The 23,169-nt window shown below is 40.8% G+C and overlaps 1 protein-coding gene across 2 annotated transcripts in view; it reads right to left on the reverse strand.

The window, feature by feature from the left end:
* Nucleotides 1–23,169, reverse strand: part of cdc42se2 (CDC42 small effector 2) — a 129,847-nt gene that overhangs the window by 92,807 nt on the left and 13,871 nt on the right. The window contains exon 1 of one of the 2 annotated variants that reach the window (XM_059969935.1): nt 16,164–16,214. The exons of the other annotated variant lie outside the window; for it this stretch is intronic. The gene's annotated coding sequence lies outside the window, so the exon portion shown is untranslated. Of the gene's footprint in view, nt 1–16,163; nt 16,215–23,169 lie in introns of those variants that run through there. 2 annotated transcript variants of the gene reach the window in all.

The raw sequence follows: 23,169 nt of genomic DNA on the forward strand, positions 1-23,169 counted from the left end.
ACCTGTATCTGAATGAAGGCTGGTAAAGTGACTGTTGAAAAACTGGATATAAACAGCCTACTTCTATTTAAGCCTATCACAGAAAACTCTGGCATAAGCTATCCCATTAGAAGAAATTCCAGACTGCTGACTTCTTGCTGGATGCTTGAGTTAACAGTACCCTTAGTGATCATTGTGCATGTGACATTTCTGATAGCAAGTGTCAGTACCTTCTGCAAGACGGCAGCACACATTGCCACTGGTCTTAAGTCTGTCCTCATTCTTCAACCACCACATACGTTTCCATCAGAGATTAAATTCCAACTAACATTTCCCCCCCCAATGGATACAATCAGACTTTTTAAAATGTCAATACTTCACTGCAGTTCTGTCACACACGAATCCTTTGTAACATCTAGAATTCTAGCACTAAAATGCTGAATGCACTGATTTATGAAGCACTGCCAACCACCCCCACGGACCATCAAAATCACCAAGCAATGCTAAAAATAAGGAATTTCTAAATAATTTCCATGTCAGAACCGGCAAAGTCTGAGAGAATAAAGCAGCATCTAAACATAGAATCAGGTCAAATCCCACAGACTGAATAACAAACAATCATGCGATGAAACATCTTGGCTCAACTCACAGCTCCAAAGTAAATTAAAAATGCATAAAAACCCTGTTTTGCCTTTTTTGCAAGAAAATCAATCAATATTACCTCACTGATACTGGCCTAAACTTCCAGCGTTGTTGCCCAGTTGCTTTTCCCATTGTTATACATCTGAAACTGATTTTTTTTTCCCTTCCCTTGAGCTGACCAGTTCTGGTTCGCATTGCATCACTCTGGAAATTCAATCAAACTTTGTAGTCAAGGATCAGCTTTGCACCACTGAGGTTATTTCCGTGTCAAACAATGATAGGTCTATGTAGTTCCCCAAGGAGAAGAGTTTGGACCGTTGGCTGGGAAATTTGTTCCCAGGAGTGCCTTTCGTTGGGCTTTCCAGGAGCAAACATGCTTTTATATTGCTAGTTAGAAGTGGATTTCCATAGTATGTCTTAATGAATGGAAACTGTCGCAGTAAGATCCTCTTCAATATTTATTAAAATCACTTGTTCCCTTTAGATAGGCGAACCAGAAGCTTTCTCTGCAACTCCACCATAACGATGCTCTCTCAGCCAATGAGCAGCTTTGATTTCATGACCAATCTCCATTCATCTACAGCTTCAGCCACTGAATTACCAGCTCTCCCTCCCCACCAAGAATCCCAACCCCAGATTCAGCCCTGCCCCTCCTTTTGCATGCTCCACAGTGCACAGATAAACGTGTACGTCAGTTAAAAGGGAATGTTATGCACCTCATACTATCCCCATGTGGAGGATCCGTGTCTGAAACACTTCTTGTAAAATCACCTCAGTGCAGTGATAAACATGAAGATGAATTCCCAAGTCAGTGTGTCTTAGACAACTGCTCTGAAACTGGTCAGCTCCTGCATCAGGTGGGCATTTAGTGGCCAGCCATGAGGTGCTTCATTCGAGGACCTGCCGCTGGAGAGTTTAGTAACACAGAAGGCAGACTATGCCACGGCCTGGAATGAGGGCCAAACAGTGAGCAGGTGGGCCAGGTTAGGGTCTGCAGTTAGGGATCAGTGAGGGTTCAGATTAGCAGACTGGGGTTGAGATCAGTAATTGGTGGGTAGGATTGAAAGTAAAAGTGGAATTGTTGTGGATCTGTGCCGACAGATTATCAGGTTGATAAGACTAATGAAGATAGGTTTGGGTGGGGTCTTAAACTTAACTGGGGGAGTGGCGCATTGAGGGAATGCCCTGTGAATAGGTATTTCTTATTGGGGACCAAATAAGAATTGAATTCCCAATGATGAACAAGGACCTAACAAGCAAATCCCCTTAACTCTTTCTGAAAACCTGCTTCTACAGTACTGTATGTGTTTAGCCACTGTTGGTGGATGGGGGCATGTCAGTGAAAACTATGGAAGTGGGGTCTTTGTGTAGGCTCCATTGAGAGTTTATCAAAAGCGAAGAGGACCAGGAATGAAAATCATGGGCTCATTCCGCTCATACAGTATAAGGTTCCCTATTTTCATTAACATTTGAATTTTCTTTGAAATTGGATTATGTAATTTTTTTCCCACTTTCCACACGAACAAAAGAGAACTGAAAAATCACCTCAACAAATTGTTGATGCAAATTTCCTTTTCTGAAGGAAGGTCAGAGGTTAAAAAGGATTAAAAAAAATAAAGCTCATTTTGAATAATGTCCTTAGTATGTCCATATTGCTGGACTTAATTCATCTGAAGCCCAGTAGGATTTTCTTCAAAGGATATATAAATAAATATTCAAACAAATTAATTACAATTTGCTAATTTGACAACAATCAGTAGAAATGTGAAAGCCTAACTTGTAAATTCATCTACACCAGTCATAATCATAGTATACCACTGAAAGTACTTGTTAAGGTATTATGACTACTCCATTAACATCAGTTTGGTGAAGCCTGAGAAGTATTATACAAATTATAATCTCAAATTAAACAGGTTCCTCAATCCATGGATTGTGTGTTTTGCTTGAATCTTCAGAATTTTACCATCAATGAATGCTGAAAAGAAGTTAATTGGTCAGTCATGAAAAGCAGGACCCCCTGACCTAAGGAATCTTTGATAATCTGGAGGTTTATTACCTTCACCATGGTGACGGAACACACTGTAGATTCTTTTCTGCTTTGAACACAGTGGACTGAAAGCAAGCAGTTTGATGAGATTAGAAATCAGATAGGGCCTGGGTTGCCCTTAAATCTAGTTTCTGAAAGATTTTTGGCTTTAGAAAAAGACTGCAAATTCATTCTGAAGGGCAAGTAGCCCCAAGGGAGAAGAAAGCTGTTCCTTCTCACCAGTTGCCATTATCTAAACTACCAAGCTGCATAATTTAATAGTTTTACTGACAGAGTTTCTATTTAATTATTGTATATGATCATGGCATCATGTTGAATTACTGATCACACAACCAATTATACCTGCACCTTAAAATCCTTATTGAACATTAACAGTGCCGGAATGAGAAACCTAGAAGGAAAGAAGTGAATTCTTCTTTGTAGGAATTACAATTTGGTCATACCAGCGACTCACAACTTATTCCAGGCTATTTATCACCTCTGCCATACCCTACATTCATAGAAAGCTTGTTCATTTTTGACATATTGGGTCATATTTTTCCTCACTAGTTCTATAACTCTGTGTGAAAAGACCTGGTTTCTCCAGTCTTCCCTTAAATTGCAATTTATTGCCTTTAGGGATCAGCTTGAGGCCATTAGCACTGCAACCTTTAATAATTGATACCCCTCTTCAAATATCAAGTTCAATGTCTGTGGCTGGTTAAAGGCGGCTTGTTCATGAGGGAGATGAACATCAACAGGAGAAATGCAGCATATGATCAGCTCTTCATCCAATGTTCACAAGAATCAGGCAGAAATTACACAGAACATGGCACAGGAACGTTACCAATGTGGACAATGATGCTGTTTTAAAGTGCTGATTTGCATGCACATGGATTATATCCCTCAATTTCCAGCATTAACACTGCAATCATATTCCAAAACGTCAAGAAGTTGCATCAACTATAGTGGTACAGACTCCTAATAACAATGATTTGGTAAAGTTAAACACCTATTTCTGATCTATAAAAGAATGGATATTATATGGAACTCCCTGAAGCACTGAGTAGAGTACACGTTCCTATACTTGGAGGACTCTGACCATTACCATCCCATCCCATGGTCCCTGTGGAACAGATGCCACCATTAATGTCAATATCCTAATTAACATCTTCCACTGAGGAATTACAATCCCTCTCCCATAAGAAATTACAAGTTTCAGAAAAATAAGCAGCATGCATGCTTTAATGCTAACTTACATTATTCACGAAACTCACACTTTTCCTTGGAATCTGTATGGGACCAACTAGGAACGGCAATTGCACAAATGAGCCCCAACCCAGGTTACTCCTAAGTTTTACACCAATTTTCAAAATGAAACATTTAGGCATTTGTCCTCATTATATGATGAAGCCTTTAGGCATCGGTCCTAAATCTCTCAGTGTGGTTGTGTGCCAAATTTTCTTCGGTGAAGCTTCTGTTAAGAACCAAGAGATGCTTTACCAACAAAATCCACTGTACAAAATGCAGAGCAGTCATACAATCTCCAGATTTGGAGAATACTGAAATATTAATTGTGCAGTGAGGAAAAGTTTATTGCACAAATTAAATCTGCTGAGCAGTTCATAAACAACAGCTTGAGGAAACAGAGGCACAGTAAAAATAAAATAAAGAGGTAATTTATTATGCATCATCGCATATGTAGCACAACTGAGAATGCCATAGCCTTCCATTACAATGGGTCCATGGAGGATCCCTGCATGGTTTTGGGAAATTTATCTGCAGCTCAAAAGAAGCATTATGGTGAAGGTGTGCTGAGTATAAAGGCAATATTTGCTAAGGTGACAATAGAACATTATACAAAAGCATTCTATATGAGAGCCTCCTGAAAGGTCCTTCTTAATGGTTTGGAAGATGTACCTTCAGGCTCCTGAAAGTCATCTTTTTTTATATAATATTCTGTATATCATGAGGGTTCACAAAAAAACAGAGCTGGTATTGAGTAGTCACCAATAACCATAATTCTTGACAGTTAGGTAAAGTCCACTCTTGAAAACTCCTTTCCCGTCAAGTGCAGTAAATTCTCCATCTGATCATGTCCAGCACAAGCACCGTGAAGGATGCTGGGAAAGAAGCCATCTCGGAGAACCTGTATGCCTTTGAAATCTATTTCTGCACAGGCAGACCTTTGGGATTGAAGATGATTTCCATTCTGTGTTCTGAGGTGTCAGCTGAGGTCAATATTGGATCTTCAGACTCTTCACAAACAGGGCAGGAAATGCTGAAGGAGAGATGGTGGACATTTGTTCTTCATGCACTGATTCTGTTTTCTCCTGATGCATGTTTTAAATATCATCTCAAACCATCTTCTGTGCTAGGCAAATGCCTTGCATAATATTGAAAAATTCTTCCTGGATGTCAAACGTATTATACTTCCCATGTTATAAATGAGAGTTGGGGAAAGAAGTGGGATTACTGCTTTCAATTGCTTTAGTAACACATTACGAATACTGCTGAAGAACTAGCCGCCATCCTGTGTATTACTGTGGATATAGTAATGCACTGATTAAATGCCCATATTTTGAGTTGATAATGGACTGTCATTACAAGCTGGAGCACATTCTTGTGAATTCCAAGGCAGCTATACAAATCTCTGGAATAATTGAATTGAATTGACTTTATTTCTTACATCCTTCACATACATGAGGAGTAAAAATCTTTACGTTACGTCTCCATCTGGGGACCAAGATAGTATGATTTTCAAAATTTTGGTGGGCTTTGATAATTTGAAAGGATAATATAGCTAGACGTAATGTCATGCACAGCTAGCAACATGGATTCACACTTATTTGACTCCCAAGAACAATGATATTAAGGAAAGTTAGCATTCATTACTTGTGTAGAACATAACTCTTATGAAATATTTGCAGATATTGGATGCAGGTCATTTCATATGTACGTTTACAAGTATAAAACAAGGACAAAAATGCTTGATCCTATTTCCTCTTCAAACATAAAAAAGCCCATTAATTTTTGTAAATTTTGTCCTTATTACTTGCTGTAGTTTCAAAGGATTCACAGAGATTCCAGAGGAATGGTATCAAAACAGGATAAGCAATATCCTGGGAATTTCTATGCATCCAGCATAAAATGAGTGATGAGTAATCAGGCAAGAAAAGACAGTCAGAAAACCTAATTCCTTCCAAATCATTAGTGGATTACAGGAGAAATTACTTAGGATTATTGCTTAACTATCTGTGCAATAAATTACAACCATGAAACTCATGCTATATTATTTTCAGATGGAAATACTAATACTTCTTTGCTACTATTAATTATATACATATGTATTTAACTTTGAATAAGCTGAGGATATGAAGCATAACGCCATTGTCAGAAGCTTGAATTTTCTCTAATCTGAATGGATAGTGTCAACTGTAACTCTCAGCAATTCTTTCCAAAGCAAGAGCAGTAAGTGTCAATTGTGCATGACAAATTTAAAATCACTTCACAATGAATCTATTTTAAAAAGGATAGAATCATCAATGCAAATTTTCATTTATATCAATCAACTGTAAAACAGTATTCTCTCCAGAAATCTCCTGTATCTGTAAGCCTATAACCATGAGATAATTTATCTTTCCTTCCTATTGTTAAGGGAGCAATTCATTCTGGGATAAAGTTCCATAGGCAACAATCTTCTGGAACCACAACAAATTAGTCTAAATATGTAATCCTGGATGGGTTGTTCAATGTTGGAGCCAATGCAAATTGAGCAGATAATGGAGTGCAAGCCCTTCTAGTCCAATTCCCTCCCCAGCTCCAGAACGAAGTAGAAATTTCTTCACCAGAGGTTGGTGAATGCTTGTAATACTCTACCCAAGATGATCTGGGAGCCCGAATCACAGACCCCCATTAAAGGCACAGATCATATTTTTGCATGTTAAGGGAAGTGAAAGATACGGGGTACTGAAATAAAACATCATCTATCATATTAATAAGTGGTGGAGCAGGAATAAACGAGCAAAATTGTCTAACAGTACATCTATTTCTTGCATTCCTTTACATAGGGTGATTGACATAACTAGAACTCCTCTGCTCTATTTAACATAATAAGACTAATCCAAGTGCCCTAAAGGTGTTAAATTGTTCTGTATAATGTACACTATATTTTAAACCTAATCATTTATAAGATGAGGACATCAGAAAGATCAATGCTTTCTATGCTTAAGAAGATAGTGGAGATATTTCTCCTTGAACTATGGAAGTGCTTTAGATTTCAGTGTTTTTGCATGAGTACTTATATAATTTTAACCAAATAACAATTATAGAATGGCGATATACTTGTAGGTTAAGATTTTGTGTGGTTTGTAAAAAAAAAAGCGCTTTCTAGGAGTGGTGATACCATGTCCTTCTCAATGGTGATGATCAGAGGGGCTATTGAAATAGCCTAAATGCATTGCATTTTACAGATGATGCACACTGCATTCATCGTTTGATAGTATGGGGAGAGAGGCAAAAGAATTGCCAATCATTCTGCTTTGCCTTGGAAGTTGCCATGATTCTTCTGTGTTGTTGGGCCTGTATTGACCAAGAATTCCATGCAATTCCTGATATATTGCTTGTGGATGTTGGAAAAGGGCTTAAATAGTCAAGTGATGAAAAACCCTCCAATAAATACCCTGTCCCTGACCTATATACTATATTAATATACTATAGGAACAGTATTTTCATGCTTGGTCCAATTGAATTTCTAGTTAAAGATGTCTCCCAGGAGGTCAGCAGTGGAGTACTGAACGCCGATGCTGTTGAATGTGATGGGGAGACGGTTGCACAATAACTTGTGAGTCCCAATGTTTGGATGGTGTAAATAACCACCTAGAAATAGATGTAAATTGAAAGCTGGGAAGGAGGAACTCAGGAAAATTTAAATCACAAGGAAAATGGTACTGGGCAAATTTTTGGATCTGTGGGCTGACAGGTTTCTGTCTCTTGCCTGATAGACCTCATCTCAGTGGTCTTAATAGAAGTGGCTAGTGGGATAGTGGATAAGATGGCTTTAAATTTACAGAATTCCCCAGATTCAGGAAAGGCTCCATTAGATGGGAAAATAGTGAAGTTACACAAAAATGGAGACAGAGACATGCCCTTAACATTTGTCGTAGGAAAAAATTTAAATCTATTCTCAAAGATACTATAAAAGGAACAGTGCAAATTTTGCAAAAAGCTTGTTTGTACACACTGCAAACAAATCAGAAAGTTAATAAGATGATCATTTATTTCTAAGGGAATGAAATACAAAAATAGGGAGTTTCTGCCTTAGCTACATAGTGTACAAGGTCTCTCTGGGGTTACAAATTCTTGGCCCTCCATCAGCCTCTTAAAACAACTTGAAAGATACTAACCGAACGTGTGACATAAAGGCTAACTGCTGTATCAGCTGGAAGGGAAATTTGAACTGTAAAACATACATTTTAGTGGGTGTACTAACAATTCTCCTTCCCCTCACCCAAACAATAAAGCTATTACATGGCTTATATTTGAAAATCCTATCTGCATTATTAATGTTTTAGCTATCTCATTTTATTTATAGATTTTACTTTCCAGTTATTACAGCAGATACTTTTGCAACATAGGTTAAGCTTTTTTCTTGAAACAGCTTTCAGCTGCTTCAACTTCAGGATTCTTTAAAAATGACTAAAATCACAGGGTAAACATCTATCAGTAAAACAACGGAATTGAAATGATACCCAAAATTTTATAACTTCTCAAGAAAGGAAATGAATTTCATTGCTTGTGTCTCCTTCAATCTGCCACTGTGATAGAAGCATAGAGATACAGAGCTCTGAAACAGGTATTTAGAGATACAGAGCTCTGAAACAGGTAGTTAGAGATACAGAGCTCTGAAACAGGTATTTAGAGATACAGAGCTCTGAAACAGGTAGAGATACAGAGCTCTGAAACAGGTAGAGATACAGAGCTCTGAAACAGGTATTTAGAGATACAGAGCTCTGAAACAGGTATTTAGAGATACAGAGCTCTGAAACAGGTAGAGATACAGAGCTCTGAAACAGGTATTTAGAGATACAGAGCTCTGAAACAGGTATTTAGAGATACAGAGCTCTGAAACAGGTAGAGATACAGAGCTCTGAAACAGGTATTTAGAGATACAGAGCTCTGAAACAGGTACTCTGGACTAATCCAGCATTTCCCAATCATCTAAAGCGCTTTCATACTTGCCAACCCTGTCTTAGGCACAATATACTTTCCGCTACCACCTGTAATGTAAAAACATGTCTACCAGATGCTAACATGAAAAAAATGATTCTGCTTTAAATTTTTATCTGTTTTTAAACCTAGCTAACACAGTAACTGTGCGCTGTGCAGCAAAGTAATCCTTGAGCTTGGTGGTTTTTAGCAAGAGTTGAAATACCCGGTAAAAAGCAAAAGTCTGAAGTCCCCATGTGAAACAATGCCCAAGTGGTTTCTATTTTTGTGAGTATGTGCTTCACTGCACTGAACCCTCCTTCAACAAAGTAGTAAGATGGAAATGCAACAAACAGCAGTTTGGCTCTTCTCCGAACACCAGGAAACTTTGTATGACAGTGTAGCCACATACCACAGAAGCTGACGTTTTGGAAAAGCATTGTTGCTTTTCATTCTGAATGTTGACAATTTCTTTTTGCAAGCTCCCTTCCTGTTCTTCCAGCTTGCGAAAAAAAATGGGTTATATACAAGTCCCAAATTTCCAGATCGTTCAATATCCTTGAATTGATTCTGAAAATCCTTCTTCAGTGCCTGAAGAAGCACACTTGCAAATCACTGTCTTTGAAAGAGAGTGCCATACTTTGCATGTAGGGAAACTGTGAGAACGTTCGTCTCCCAATATTTTGCTAATATATTTCCAATTTTCCAATAAAAGTGGACCCTGCACTTTGCCTGGATTAAATTTAAATTCTCACCCTGCAATTCCCAAGCTCGTCTGCTTTGAGCAAAAATTCAACCACAGTGTCAAAAACAAAATCAAAGAAACGTTTTAAGGAGCAGCCTTTTGACAGCCAACACATTTTACTGTGAAGAAGCTAGTGTTCAAACTATTCATTGTTATCTTAGAAAAATGGCCAAAATTCTGCTATTTAATGGATGATCTTTAATTTTGCTGACAGCAGATATTACAAGAGTCATGCTTGAAAAAAAGCCACTGGCTGAGGTTTTTGGCTGCGAGATGTTGATGATAAATTACACAATGGATTGCAAACAGACTTGGAATTTCTTTTTTCATAAAGACCATTAAACCAGCATGGTGACCTGTCATATATGGTGCTCCATCTGTTGCACAAGAAATCATGTTCCAAATCGAATACTTTTATCCTCAATATACATTTTGAGTTCATTGTAGATTGATTCTCCATTGATATTTGTTTTCAAATTTTTACAAGAGAATCTCTTCATAAACGTTTCCATATTTAATAAATAGTACAAATGCCATTAGCAATGCCTCATTGTCTCACACAGTTAACTCATCCAGTTGTGTCCCAAATTCTATTTTTTGTAGCTCTGTGCATAGTTGATGCTCAATGTTCTCACTCATTTCATCAATACGACAAGCTACAGAGTTATTACTCAGAACTGATTTTAAAATACTGATATCCATTTTGAGAACACTGATGAGCACCTTTGATATAGCAGGCATTATTCATTTTTGACCAAATATATGAGTTTTTCCACACTTTGCTATCATTTTGGAAATGTTATAAGAAGCAATGAGACCACTGTTTAGGTCATTTTTAGCTTTCTTGGCAAATGACTCACGTGTGCAGCACTTTTCAAATGCTTCTTTCATCTTCTGGAACTGAGTAATACCATAAGTGGCCTCTTCAGGGTGCCTTTTACAGAAGTATTCCTGCAATCTTGATGGTTTCATGGCTTCATTAGACAACACAGTATTACAAATAAGACACGTGGGGTTTCGCTTATCTGATGGGAACAGAATAAAACTATATTCCAGGTGTGTAACATTGTATTGCTACATTTTCTATAGTTTTTATTTCTTAGCAGAGTTAGAATTTGAGGCTTTACCAACTTTAAAGATTGTGGAGTACTAATTTATCCATTACTAACAGGGCTAAATTAAAATAAAATATTAACACAAACAGGATGTTGATGATGGCAGTGAGTTGACACAGTCAGTCAGGTCTCGTGCCTCAAGTTAGGGTGCGCACTTACTGTCCCAGCCTAGAATCCTGAACATCCCCCGAAGACTTCTATTTCCCCTAATGCCCCCTTAGGACATGTAACTGACCCCATTGGCAATCATTGGCAATCTCTCCCAGAACTCAAGCCCCTCAATGCAGGCAACATCCTGGTGAATCAATGTGGTGACTCACATCTCCAATTCTTATTTCTGTCCAATTTCACTGAAGTTCTATTCATGGACTCAGCTTTGCTTTTATTCACCATTAAATGACAAGAATGTTGTCCTTGTTCTGGAAGAGGTCGAGAGGAAATCTCCATCAATGTACAGAGAGGTTATGAAAAAGAAGCCTAGTATATAGTTTAAGGATCTAGCGACAGGAATTTAAAGAGAATACAGAGATGATGAGAAGAAAAAAATCAAGAGAGAGAGAGAAGGCAAGCGACATAACGACAGGTGGAATTGTGTGCAGATTAGTGAGGAAGGGTAGAATTGCACCTCCCTGTAAACACTGTTGTTACAGTTTACTTCCTTCTGCAAATGAGGAAGTGAAGTGGAGTGGAACCATTTTATTTACTCTGCTTCAGCTTGCTTCTTACTCTGTATAAACTGGGCTGAAGGGAGAAAGGCCATCAATAGGACTTAAAGAAAATGTTGAAAGAGCTTGATAAAGATCTTCCATCTTCACAAATAAAGTCCTCAATACAGCAAGAGGCGTAGAAAAGGTCAGCAATTTAGAAAATAAAGGATCAAAAAGTTACTGAAGTCCATATAAAAGATGTTTTAATACAATCGTGGTCCATCTTCCTTCTCATATTCCCATTCTCCCAACATTTTTCCCTGCCCAAGAAAATAATCTGAGGAAGTGAATTACTGGATGTTTCTAAATTGACATTTTGCCAATTGAAACCAAAACAACCAATCTCTACAATAAAATGCAGTAAGTGTTGAAAGCATTCAGGAAGTCTAGCAGCAGTTTTAGAAAAAGAAGCAGTTAGTGTTTCAGATCAAAGACGCTCTACCGCAGCTTTGACTTTGTTTTTCTTTCTACAGAAGCTGCCTGACCTGCTGACCACTTCCCGCATTTGCCGGTTTCATTTCAGATCACCAGCACTGGCAATTTGTTTTTATTTTCACATGTAGCTCGGGGCCTGGAGAGCCTCTTGTTCAACCTGCGGTGTGAGTTTCTGGTTAGGGAGCAGGTTGGGAACAAGGATGGGAAAAGTAGAAAACCTGTGTCTAGAAGAAGGTGATGGGACATGCCAAGGTAACGGGGTGGGAGTTGTTCTTTTAAGTTACATGCACGTCAAAGCAGTGCCACGTGTGGGCATTCTTCCAGTTTTGTTTGACATCGTGGTATAATGATGCTCTAATGGGTCCACCTGCCGTGCAGGCTGCTCATGAGAATCTGCAGTACCCGGCCTTTTATTCGCTGCGGTGCACAGAACATATGAAAATCACGTGAGAAGACCAAACATTCCTTTGCAATTCCCTTGACATCAAATGCCTCCTGTCACATAAGGTCTTAGATGGGAGATCACAAACAACACTTAAACCGGGGTAGGAAGGGAGAGGGCTGACTTCAGACAAATGTGTCCTTCAGTGCAGGTGTACCATATCCCAATAAAGGCAACATACTTTTGTAGGTTGACTATTGGAACAATAATGTCAATGAAAGTCCCTTGAAATAATAAAAAAAAAGTCATATTTGTGAGATAAGAACAACCACCAGAATGAGTGATGTAGTTGGCCCTTTAACCCTTGACCTCACCTTCACCCTCTGGAAAAGACATACTCCTGCATTTGAGGTTGCACTGTTCACAGGGCACAGATCTGTGAAACTGTTTAATCAAAGTGAGGTCAAAGGTTTATTAGTCAGCATTAGTATGACTGCAACATACACAAAATGCTGGAGGGAGTCAGCAGGCCAGGCAGCATCTATGGAGAAAAAGTACAGTCGATATTTCGGTCTGGACCCTTCAGCAGGACTAGAGAGAAAATAGACGAGGAGTCCATGAGAAGGTGGGGGTGAGGGAAGAGAGAAACACAAGGTGATAGGAGAAATGGAAGGGGGAGAGGGGGTAAAGTAGACTGGTGAAGGAGATACAGGGCTGCAGAAGGAGAAATCTGATAGGAGAGGATAGAACGTCATGGAAGAAAGAAGAGGGAGGAGAAGCACTGGAGGAAGGCAACGAGATAAGGTTTGAGAGGGAAAAGGGGATGGGGAATGGTGAAGGTGGGGCGGGTGGGGGGGGGAACATTACTGGCAGTTTGAGAAATCGATGCTCATGCCATCAGGTTTGAAGCTATCCAGATGGAATTTAAGGTGTCAGTCCTCCAACCTGAGCGTGGCCTCATCGCGACAGTAGAGAAGGCCATGGACTGACATGTCAGATTGGGAATGGGAAGTGGAATTAAAATGGGTAGCCACTGGGTGGCCTCCCAATCTGTATCGGGTCTCACCAAAATCTGGATCTCCCAGTGGCCACCCAGTGGTTGGAGGAGCAATACCTTATATTCCGTCTGGGTAGCTTCCAACCTGATGGCATGAACATTGATTTCTCAAGCTTCCGGTAATGCCCCCTCCACCACTCTTCACCATTCCCCATCCCTTTTTCCCCTTTCTCACCTCATCTACTTGCCTGCCTATCGCCTCCCTCTAGTGCTCCTCTTCCCTTTTCTTTCTTCCATGGCCTTCGTCCCCTCCTATTGAATTCCATCTTCTCTAACCCTGTATCTCTTTCACCAATCAACTTTCCAACTGTTTACTTCACCTTCCCCCTCCTTGTTTCACCTATCACCTTGTGTTTCTCCCTCCTCTCCCACCACCATCTAACTCTGAGTCCTTATCACTTTCTTCTCCAGTTGTGCTGAAAGGTCTCAGCCTGAAATATCGACTGCACTTTTTTTTCATTGATGCTGCGGGGCCTGCTGAGTTCCTCCAGCATTTTGTGTGCGTTGCTTTGGATTTCCAGCATCTGCAGATCCTCCCTTGTTTGTGATTAGCATGACTGCATTTTGGGAAACTTGCAGAACCTTGATGTACCATCTCAAAGATGTAATATCCACTTAGTGCTCACAATTGTAACTTATCTTTCTGTTCATAAGGAGTGAGCAACAGGAGGCTGAATGTCCAGCCCAGTCTATACGTTATTTGAGAATGGGTAATTTCCCAGAAATATCAAGAAGTTCACCCTTCTTCTTCATTTAGTGTTACCTTTTATATCCCCCTCTGAGTGTGGTGCTGTTGCTTTCTCATTTCATCCAGTGAATGACACCCACACATAGCAGCACCTCCCCTGGATCAGTAATGAGATGCCTGTGGAGGTTAGTGGAACAACCCTGTCCATTATGGGCACGGCCCTCCCCACCATGGACTGCATCTACATGGAAACTGACTCAAGATGGTGGCATGTGCCATCGAGGATCCCCACCATCTTGGCAATGCTCTCTTATTTCTGCTACCATCAGGCAGGAGGTGTAGAAACCTGAAGTTCCACACCACCAGGTTCAGAAACAGCTACTAACCCTGACCCTGCCTCAGCAGGACAGATCCTCTCGCATTATTGTGCACTTGTCTCAGACTGTTATTTTTTCCCCTAAAGTATGGTTTTCACACTCTTCTTTCTTTTCAGTTCTTATATAATTTATGTTTTGTGTGTTGTCCGAACCTGCGTGCCTGTGAAGCTGCTGCAAGCAGATCTTTCTCATGGTACTGCCCTCACCACACTTGAGCACTTGTTCCACAAGCTAGACCTGAGGTTGTGTGGACTTAAACTCACTCAGCTGATTGACGCCTTCACCGAACTAACAGACTGATACATCTCTATCTCATTGTTCGATCCCACTTTACTGAGGAGGCTGGGACTCGCCGTTCCTTTGAGCAAACTCAGCAATGAAATGCCAAGCACTGTTTATTCCTCCGTCCACATGCCATCTAAGCCTAAATAATTTTGGGGCCCATGTAAACAGGGGTTTGGAGTCCTTGCACAATCTCCAGGTCTCGTCTGTATTTTCAAGCACATCATTACGCAATGAAACACATAGTATTCTGAAGCCTGCAGCACTCAACACTGAGATGGGGAGGGGTGGGAGCAGGGGACTTCCCTCTACCAGTCACAGCCCATGCAACAAAACAGAAAACATGAAGCACTGGTCATGACTTTATCATGTTCACTCCAATATGCAATGCTTAAATAGATTGCTTTATTATACAACGGGTTGGGAAGGTTTCAACAATCCTGTTTGACCATTTTATTTTGAAAGCTGCTGTTTCCTCTTTCACTTCTACAATATTTTCCCAAACATACTGTAATTGATCACAAGGCCAGTCATACCAACAGCCTCATCTGACCAATCTAATGGAGTGTATTATCTATATTTAACAAACTGATCGCTGAGCAGCCAGTCCTATTCTTTAACTACCAAGCTGACAGTCATAATGAAATATAGTTACTCAAAATTGACTGCAAGGTAACACAATGCAGAAAATGTTCATTTCACCTGAACCTGTTCAGTCAATAATTATCCTGCTTATGAACAAATTGCCCCAGAAGCAATAAACCCTCTCACTCCTTTTTTTGATTTATCAACTCATATAATCAGATGCTGACATGCGTTGTGTCCCTTGTATGAATTCCAGTCACGGGTCGTCTTGACAGAAACGATTTTCTTGCTCTCCTGTCATAAATCAAACTCAGTTTGGAATCGATTAGCCCAAATCTCATCACCTATTTCACCCACACAGTTCCTGTAACCCAAGAGCACTGGGAAAAACCTGATTCTGCCTTTCTTCAGTGCTCATCATTTTAAATTCTCATGGGACCACAATCTGCATTGTTTGACCATCAAGTGTCCTGAGCTTGAGCCTTTATTTTCATACTTCCGAACAACGCTGCACCCTTGACAAATTCTGAACCTTCTTTTTATAGTGTGGGAAACTCAGTAATGGATATCATTTATGTTTCAGCTAGGGCACATGATTACACCAGTTTATATATTCTCTGCCTCTTCTTACAACATTCAGGACATCACCGGGCCATGATCAGCAACCTGTTCCCTTCACTCGTTGCTGCAATTCCCAGCCAACCACTACATCAAGATAAGGAGAGCTGAATGAGTTACAGAGAATATAGACCACTACAGCACTGGACAGGCCATTCATGCCACGATGCTGTACTGATGCTAATGCCAAATGATGCTACACCTCTATATCTTCAGAACTACACCACTAACACCCGGCGGCACTAATAGCAATCATCCTGAAGTGATTTGATTAGCACACATCAGCAACTCCATTCCCGCCACAAATATTCCACTCACCACCGGGCTCACCAAGAGAACCGCTCGACAACCAATATGATAGCAGCTGTCATGCACTTGGCCCTGACAAACCTAGAAAACAAGGACACTTATGTCACAATCACAAGAGATTCTGCAGATGATGGAAATCTAGAGCAACACACACAAAATGCTGCAGGAACTCAGAACTCCTCCAGCATTATGTGTGTGTGGTTGCTTATGTCAGAATGCCGATTCTGAATTTCAGTTCAGCATTTAACACAATTGACCCACAACGTTTACATAAGAACATAAGAAATAGGAGCAGGAATAGGTCATCTGGCCCGTTGAGCCTGCTCTGCCATTCAATAAGATCATGGCTGATCTGGCCATGACCTCATCTCCGTCTGCCCGCCTTTTCCCTATAACCCTTATTTCCTCTACTATGCAAAAATCTATCCAACCTTTCTTAAATATATTTACTGAGGTAGCCCCCCACTGCTTCATTGGGCAGAGAATTCCACAGATTCACCACTCTCTGGGAAAAGCAGTTCCTCCTCATCTCTGTCCTAAATCTACTCCCCCGAATCTTGAGGCAATGTGAACAAATTTCCATTCCTCAGCCTAAATACAACACTGTGCAACTGGGTGTTGGACTTTCTAACCAACAGACCTCAGATAGTCAGGTTGCAAAACCGCTCCTTCCTCCCAATTACCCTCAACACAGGTGCCCCCAAGGCTGTGTGCTGAGCCCATCGTTGTACACTCTGCTCACATATGACTGCATGGCCGAACACTAATATAATTACATGTTGAATTCGCTGATGACAAGACAATGGTGGGATTCATCACCAACATCGATAAGATGACTTAAAGAAAGGAGGAGGAAGAACTCCAGGCCTCATGCCGGGGAAATAGCATTTTCCTCAATGTCACCAAGACAAAGGAGATGGTTATTGAATTCAGGAGAATTCATGCCACTCAGAAGGGTTGTAACTCCTGATGAAGGGTTTCAGCCCGAAACATCGTCACTACCTCCTCCCATAGATGCTGTCTGGCCTGCTGAGTTCTGCCAGCATTTTGTGTTTTTATTCATGCCATTCAGAGCCCTCTTTACGTCAGTGGCAAAGCAGTCGAGCAGTTTCAGACTTCTGGGAGTACACATGTTGCACAACATCTCATGGTCCCAAAGTACATCCTACACAATCAAAAAAATGCTCACCAGCACCTCTACTTTCTGAGGAGGATGGACAGAGCTGGACAATGCAAATCATGCAAAAAGAGAGCAAAAAAAAGTGAGGTAGTGTATATAGGTTCATTGTCCATTCAGAAATCTGAAGGCAGAGGGAAAGAAATTGTTTCCAAAACATTGAGTGTGTGTCTTCAACCTCCTGTACCTCCTCCTTGATGGTAGCAATGAGCACAGGGGATGTCCCAGGTGATGGGGTTTCATAATGATGGATGCCACCTTTCTGAGGAATCATCTTTTGAGGAGGTCCTTGATGCTGGGGAGGCTAGTGCCCATGATGGAGCTGGCTAATTATACAACTTTCTGCAGCTTTTTCCGATCCTGTGCAATGCTGACTCCACACCAGATGGTGATGCAGTTAGTAGAATGTTCTCCATGCTACATTTGCAGAAATTTGCAAGAGTCTGTACAGGATTTCCTGAAGATTAACTTGCAGGTAGAGCCAGTTGAGCAATGTTAGCATTGATTTCCCAAGGACTAGAATACAAGAGGAAAGAATGTAATGCTGAGGTTTTATAAGGCCTTGGTCTGACTTTACTTTGGAGTATTGTGAGCAGTTTTGATCCTTTATTTAAGAAAAGATGTGCTGGCATTGGAGAGGGTCCAAAGGAGGTTCGCGAGAATGATTATGGGAAGAAAGGGTTAATGTATGAGGAGTGTTTGATGGCCCTGGACCTGTTCTTGCTGGAGTTTAGAAGAATGAGATGGAATCTCATTGAAACCTTTTGAATATTTCAGTGCCTGGATAGAGTGGATCTGGAGAGGGTATTTCGTATAGCAGGGGTGTCTAAGACCAAGGCCTCAGAGTAAAGAGATGTCCATTTAGAACAGAGAGGAGGAGGAATTTCTTCCGCTAGAGTGTGGTGAATCTATGGATCTCATTGACATGGATGGCTGAAGGACAACTCATTAGGTATATTTAAAGCAGAGGTTGATGGGTTCTTGGTTTGTCAGGGCAAAGGTTATGGGTAGAAGGCAGGAGAATAGGATGGAGGGGGATAATAATTCAGCCATGATGGAATGGTGGAGCAGACTCAATGGGCCAAATGGCTCAATTCTGTTCCTATGACTTATGGTCTTATACCAAGTCCCCTCTAATTCCTTCTTTGTAATTGAATCAACATATTGCGCCCAGGATAGATCGTCAGAGATGTTGACATCCAGGAACTTGAAACTGCTCATCTTTTCCTCTGTTGATCGCTTAATGAGGACTGGTGTGTGTACCCTCGACTTCCCTTCCTGAAGCCCACAGTCAATTCCTTGGTCTTACAGATGTTGAGTGCAAGGTTAAGATTGCAATGCCACTCAACCAGCTGACCTACCTCACTCCTGTGTGTCTCCTTGTCACCACCTAAAATGCTGCCAATAATAGTTATTTCATTGGCGAGTTTATAGATGTTGTTCAAGCTGTACCTAGCCATACAGTTGTGGGTGTAGAGTAGCACAGTGGGCTTGAGATATGCCAGTGGGCTACTCCTGTTAGCGAGAAGATATTTCCGATCCGTACTGACTGTACACTCCTCACGAGAAAGTCAAGGAAAGCAGATGCCAGCTGAGCACATCTTGACATGTGGCATCACTGCATGGTATGGAAACTACACAGCGGAAGGCAGGAAATCTCTACAACAGGTAGGCAAAACTGCCTGGCACATCACTGGCACCAGCCTACCCACTATCAGTGACATATATACAGAAAATGGCTAGCAACACCATGAAGGATCCCACCCACCCTGGTCATGAACTGTTGGTCCCGCTCCCACCAGGGAGGAGGCTATGTAGCAGTCACGTAAGGACCACCAAACTCAAGAAACAGTTACTTTCCCCAAGCAGTTTGTCTGATCAACACCAAAAACTTCACACATTACCAAATGTCCTCCTCCTGTGTGTCATGTGCATCCTTCCATTCTCTTCATATTCATGGACAGCATCTAATGGGTTCAGAAACTCCACCAAACTGCCTGCTTCCACTACCTTGGTAACCCATTCCAAGCACTTCCCACTCTCTGCGTAAAGAAACCTGCTCCACACATCACCCGTGCCCAAGAGCCAGGTGGGGCAGGTTTCAAGTAGTAAACAGGTCTCAAGGCGGGTAATCCTAAGACTCCAGCGCAGTCTTCCTTGACAGGATTTCACAGTTTGCCAACTGCTAAAACCTTTTATCAATTCTTAAGATCTCTCTTGCTGGCGATTGCTAACTTCTCAAAAAGATTGTAATTTAAAACATCTTTAAATACTAACAAATAATTGTTTACCCATTTAGAAATCTGTATGGGTTCTCAGCATAGCTGTTTTTCTAAGAAAATCTAGTGTTAACATTCGAACATACATGCACACATATACAAATGGAGATAGGGAGACACACATACAAGCCCTAACAAATTGTAGGGCCTCAGTTTTCTCTTTTGTGATTTGGAACTAATCCCATTGGGCTCTAATTCATTTTCCTTCAGCTTACTCAATATATTTGATCTCTTCCTTTTAATCTTAGTAAAGTCACTCATTTGACCTCAGCATCATTATTAAAAGAACTCAGAAACTATTTGTACAGTTTTTTCATCAACAGCCTTTCATATCACGAACATATTGGCTGGTAACGTGCTTCTCTATTTTTAAAATTTCTTTTTGAAAAAAAAACTCTGGTGCACTCTTACATATTTTGATCTTCAGGATAGGCCATTTCTTCCAAGTGTAACCGGGTGACCATCGAATGCTATTCATTGTCGTTGAAAGGTGTGCTTGGGCATCCATCTGGGTGATGCTAGGGTGGTTGTCTGTGCCTTTAAGTGGAGATGGTGACATCATTATGCACGCGTGGGATAGTGGGGGGACCATTTTGTTTTCTGCTGCAGAAGCTGCTGGGGTGTTGGAATCAAGTTCCTCCCAGAGGTACTGAGTTTGGCGAGGAAAGATTTTCACGAGTAAAGAACTCGACGCTGGATAGCGTGGCTTGCAAAGCTCCCCCCCCGAGAAGTAGAAATGCCACTACCCTATTAGTACTGTATTAGTTTTGTGCAGTTTTCTTTGTATTTTTATACCGCATATGCAATCCGTCAATACCTAAGTGTGTGGATCGAAGGTTAAACAGAGATTGTAATGGCAGGACCTGATGGTAAAATCGTTTGTTTTGTTTCAAGACCCTCTTCTGGCACTTAAACATCTAAAACAGATAAAGGAATTAAAAAAAAATTGTTGTCCTGAGTGTGTACTTTTCCCCGGGCCACAACACAGAATTAAATATAAATCTCCAGGAGAGTAGCAATAGCAATCCAGGATAGAAATGGGGCATTCTGAATGCCAAATCTAACCAGAACAGTCGGTGTTTAAAATCCCAAAGAAATGTACATTTTCCTGCTGAGCAGCATAGTCGCAGTCTCGCTGCATTCTCAGTGGCTGTGACTTCATGATGTAAGGATGTGTTGTGACTGTGGACACGCTGCACAGACATGCGGGCACACACACACACCCAACTCATGTACATATACAAATACATCCACACAAATATACAAACACACACACATAAACATACAGTTCTTCAGATTAAGGATGAATCACTTCCTCTCTTCACTTGATGTATAAACAGATGTGACCAATGTAAGAAACACAAGATACGGCAGGACAGGTAGCTGTGCAGTTTGCGAGGTTTACACTGAGCTTCTGGTCACGAGGATCCCAGTACCATCCTGAATGCTCCTTTGTAGCTTTGCATACCTGGATTTGAATGAGGCCTGCCCAACAGAATAACATGGATGCAAATAGGGACTCAGCTTGAGAGGAGTTGAGCTGAACGAGGATACAGATGTTTAACTGCTTATTCTTTTGATGATTTGGAACACTGAGGAGCCATGGTGGTATGGTGGTATCCATTCAATGCCCTGAGGCAGCAGACGTAGATAATCTCAGACTTTGAAGTGTATATGAGAGATTCCGGTTCAGATTACTCTATTGCAATACACCAGGGTGCAATGAAAATTTGCGCTTGCATGAAGTCCTCAGAGTAAACAGCACACAGGTTAAAATAAATACAGCAATGAGCGCAGGAAATCACTGATACTGGTGACCATAGGTTTGTGCCAGGTCTGAGCTAATGACTTTCAAGCACACTTTCACTCAGTTGGCGGAAGACTCAGCTGGTGCACTGGACATGATAGTGAATTTCAATGCAAGTGGTCCCCAAGATTTTGGAAGCTGTGCCTGTTTTCCATGGTCATACAGTGGGCTGTTTATATTGGAGGGCAGTGTTATACCTTTGTACAATAGGGGCAGGTTTGGTCTTGACAGCATTGAATATAAGGCACAACCCCTCATTTGCTTCTGCAAACAATGGCATGAGGATCAGATTCCATGTGTGAAAATGCATACCTTCTATAAACTGCAGTTCAACTGCTGGGGTTGGGATGACCTTGGGAGGATTTGGAAGAAGTCTGTTGGAGGAGGTCCAGCACAGTGAGAGAAAGATTGAAAGAAAGGTTGGGGAATGAAATTGTCTTGATTTTCAGTTAGATTGGCTCTATTGTAGACCATTGATTATATCACAGATGCAAGCCACCATGAAGCAGGTATAAGTCGGAGGTAAGGTGGAAATTCCCGTGGGCAGCCAAATTTGTGACTATCTCAGATGCGCACACACAGTCTTCTTATTTCTTAGGTGGATAGGGTAAAAATAGAATGCAGGCAAAGGAGACTGTAGTTGTTGGAATCTGGAGCAACAAGTATTTTGCTGGATGAACTCAGAGGGTCAAGCCAGGTCCCAGGGAGGAAAGGAATTATCAATATTTCAGGTTTCCAGTTATTAAAATTTGAATATGTCCACATGATTAAACTCAGTTTTTATATCTTCAGATCCAACCTCAAGTACGCACTGAAAGGGTTTTCAGTTTAATTGCTTGGCTTTGGAGAAACAGTCAGAGTGGAAGAGTTGTGAAAGCTGAATTTTGGGTACTCCCTAACTACTACAAGTCAGGAGCAATGTTCTATTACTCTGGCAAAATGTTCCCAATATGCTGCACCACAATGATTACAAGTATAAGGACCTTTTTTTCAAAATAGAAAGTGGCTTTGCAAAACTGATGAACTTGCCGCAGACTACATGTTGTGTCATGATGCACTTTCTGTAAGATATGAAGGTAGAGGAGAGCTTAATGTACATGCAGGAAGTGCAATCCGGAAGGATTCTGTGAAAAAGTTACATCCTTGTTTACTCCAAGGAGTGCACATCACAATCTGTAGACAGCAGCAGAAATTGGGAAAAATTAGTCGTAGTGTTGTTCACCAATTAAGTTGTGGCTGTGTAGACTGTGGTCACAAAAAGCAGCCAAGATTTCTAATAGATCCAAAAACTACAAGAACCATCTCAATGGATGGATGTATCAGTGTAAAGGCTTTGAGACCAAAGTAACAAGGACTTTTGCCTGATCTTCTTGGATATCAGCATATTTTTGGTTGGTTCAGTTTATGTCTGATAAGGGAAGTAGAAAATAGCCCGAGTGGATTTATTATTGTCTCAAGTCACATCCAAGGCCAACGAGTCTTTCCTGATTTTCATAATGATAACATCAATTCAAGAAAGCATTGCTCTCAGCATTTCAGGTATTGAAAAATGTAACACAAAATAGGTGTCACCTTATGTAGTTGATCATTCACGTGTCACATTTAGGAAGGACTGAAATAATTAAATGACAAAATGATTGTTTGAATAGTGAATATAGAACATAGAACAATATAGCTCAGTATAGGCTCTGCCACTGACAATGTTGTGCCGACCTTTTAATCTACTTCACGATCAATCTAACCCTCCATCCA

This window comes from Hypanus sabinus, chromosome 5 (genome assembly GCF_030144855.1).
Source record: "Hypanus sabinus isolate sHypSab1 chromosome 5, sHypSab1.hap1, whole genome shotgun sequence".
Taxonomy (NCBI): Eukaryota; Metazoa; Chordata; class Chondrichthyes; order Myliobatiformes; family Dasyatidae; genus Hypanus; species Hypanus sabinus.